Source organism: Sinocyclocheilus grahami, unplaced genomic scaffold (genome assembly GCF_001515645.1).
Source record: "Sinocyclocheilus grahami isolate Dianchi unplaced genomic scaffold, SAMN03320097.WGS_v1.1 scaffold419.1, whole genome shotgun sequence".
Classification (NCBI taxonomy): domain Eukaryota; kingdom Metazoa; phylum Chordata; class Actinopteri; order Cypriniformes; family Cyprinidae; genus Sinocyclocheilus; species Sinocyclocheilus grahami.
The window spans coordinates 659701-662646 of NW_015505598.1; positions in this window are offsets into that span (position 1 = coordinate 659701).

Here is a 2946-nt window from a genome sequence, read left to right on the forward strand (position 1 = left end):
CGGTGATTGAGAGAAGCGCTCGCCGGAGACCGTTGCGCCCCGAAATACCGTAGGTGGCAGGGTTGGCAGATTGATCTCCTGAGGGCACTGAGGAGAGAAGGGCACAGTATAATGAGGTGTACACCGCTCTTCCCCAGAGGGGGCCGGCCCTCAGAAGTCCTGGGCCCTAGGCATCAGGACGTTTTAGTCGAAGACTCTCCAGCGAGAATGACGGTCCGCAGATCCGCCTTCTCCAACCCGTCTGCCTGATCATGTGCGATCCCCGCGATCTCAATCGCCTCCATGCCTCAGCACCAGCGGGACCGGAACCGCAAAATCACAGGCACGGACACACTCCTTGGAGCATGCCCGGCAAGAGTGGAGCGTTTAACAGCGGGAAAAGCACAATCAGCCCCCTATCTTTTTCCTCCGAGAGCTGACTGCGCGAGCTCCACTCCCCAGTAATGCTGCTCATTATAATATTAGGCATAAAATGCTTGTGTAACTGATGCTTGTGCAACTGGCGAGCTCATCGACGCCCTCCATATCAACCTCCTTGGAGGAAGACAGGCGGAGCGTAGAGCCCTCTCCCCGGGGGGAAGAACCGCAGCACGGACTTCCAAACCAGTCTGGAAAAGGTTATAAAGCCATTTCTAAGGCTTTGGGACTCCAGCGAACCAGCTGCTCTAGAGACCTCCGTGGAGGTCGCAAGCCTCTTAGTACCGCTACGTTTCTGGGCGGTAACTGAGAGAAGCGCTCGCCAGAGATCGCTGTGCCCTGGAACACCGGCAGGGTTGGCAGACCGATCTCCTGATGGCACTGAGAAGAGACGGGCACCGTGTAATGCGGTGTACACCACTCTTACCCAGAGGGAGCTGGCCCTCAAAAAGTTCTAGGACTTAGGCATCAGGACGTTTAAGAAGAAGATTATCCAGCGAGAATGACGGTCCGCAGAACCGCCTTCCGCTAGAAGCCTTCAGCCTGGGAGCGCCACTCTGACTCTAGACTCTGTAGAGTACAAGAAGTGACGCCCCCAGAATGAGGAGCTGGAACTCAGTAGGTTGGGACTGCTCCCGCCCAGCAGCCCCTGCTGACCACCTCAACCTCCTCGGAGGAAGAGACTAAACGCGTGCTCTCACTCGAAAAAATTTTATCCCAAGAGCCCCTGTATATCTAACTTCTCATAGTCAGATAAATACTTCATTTTTTTCCTCAGAATTAAATGCAGTCAAACAGCCAGATGAGTAAATACGGTCTGGTGTGGTAAGATTCACATCAAAAACAGAAATGATGTAATATACGCATTGCCTCGGCAGCGTGCGAGCCGCTCAGTCACACAAACAATATCAATCTCCTCGGAGAAAGATGGCTGCAGCAGCGAACTCTCACTCAGAGGGGGAAGAAACTGCAGCACGGGCTTCCAAGCCTCGAGAACAAGCGCTAGATCTAGGGAATGCGGGTTAGTGCGGTCTCCAACCCGTCTGCCAGATCATGTGCGATCACCGCGATCTCAGTCACCGCAATGCCTCAGCAGCAGCGGGACCGCAATCACAAGATAACAGGCCCGGACACACTCCTCGGAGCGTGCCCGGTGAGAGCGGAGCGCTTAACAGCGGGAAAAGCACAATCAGCCCCCTATCTTTTTCCTCCGAGAGCTGACTGCGCGAGCTCCACTCCCCAGTAATGCTGCTCATTATAATATTAGGCATAAAATGCTTGTGTAACTGATGCTTGTGCAACTGGCGAGCTCATCGACGCCCTCCATATCAACCTCCTTGGAGGAAGACAGGCGGAGCGTAGAGCCCTCTCCCCGGGGGGAAGAACCGCAGCACGGACTTCCAAACCAGTCTGGAAAAGGTTATAAAGCCATTTCTAAGGCTTTGGGACTCCAGCGAACCACGGTCAGAGCCATTATCCAAAAATGGAGAAAACTTGGAACAGTGGTGAACCTTCCCAGGAGTGGCCGGCCAACCAAAATTACTCCAAGAGCACAACGACGACTCGTCCAGGAGGTCATAAAAGAACCCAGAACAACATCTAAAGAACTGCAGGCCTCACTTGCCTCAATTAAGGTCAGTGTTCATGATTCAACAACAAGAAATAGACTGGGCAAATATTGCATCCATGGGAGAGTTCCAAGGCAAAATCCACTCCTGACCAAAAAGAACACAAAGGTTCGTCTCACATTTCCCAAAAAATTATTGATTATCCCCAAGACTTTTGGGCAAATATTCTGTGATGCAACAAAAGTTGAACTTTTTGGAAGGTGTGTGTCCCGTTACATCTGTCGTAAACCCAACACAGCATTTCATAAAAAGGACATCATAGCAACAGTCAAACATGGTGGTGGTAGTGTGATGGTCTGGGGCTGCTATGCAGCTTCAGGACCTGGACGACTTTCCATAATTGATGAAACATGAATTCTGCACTCTATCAGAAAATCCTGAAGGAGAATGTCCGGCCGTCAGTTTGTGACCTCAAGCTCAAGCACACTTGGGTTATGCAGCAGGATAATGATCCCAAACACACCAGCAAGATCACCTCTGAATGGCTCAGGAAAAAACAAATTAAGTTCAACCAGATGATCCAACGGTAGCTGCACGGATCTCAGGCTGCCTGGCGGACATCTCGGCATGGATGAAAGAACATCACCTACAGCTCAACCTGGCAAAGACTGAGCTTCTTGTCTTCTCTGCCACTCCAACTCTACAGTACGATTTCTCCATCCAGCTAGGTTCTTCAACAATTACCCCATCAACTTCAGTCAGAAATCTTGGCGTAACCTTAGATGACCAGCTGACCTTCAAAGACCACATTGCAAAGACTGCTCGATCTTGCAGGTTTGTATTGCACAACATCAGAAAGATCAGGCCCTTTCTAATGGAGCATGCTGCACAACTTCTTGTTTAGGCCCTTGTCATTTCTAGGCTGGACTACAGCAATGCTCTTCTGGCTGGACTTCCATCA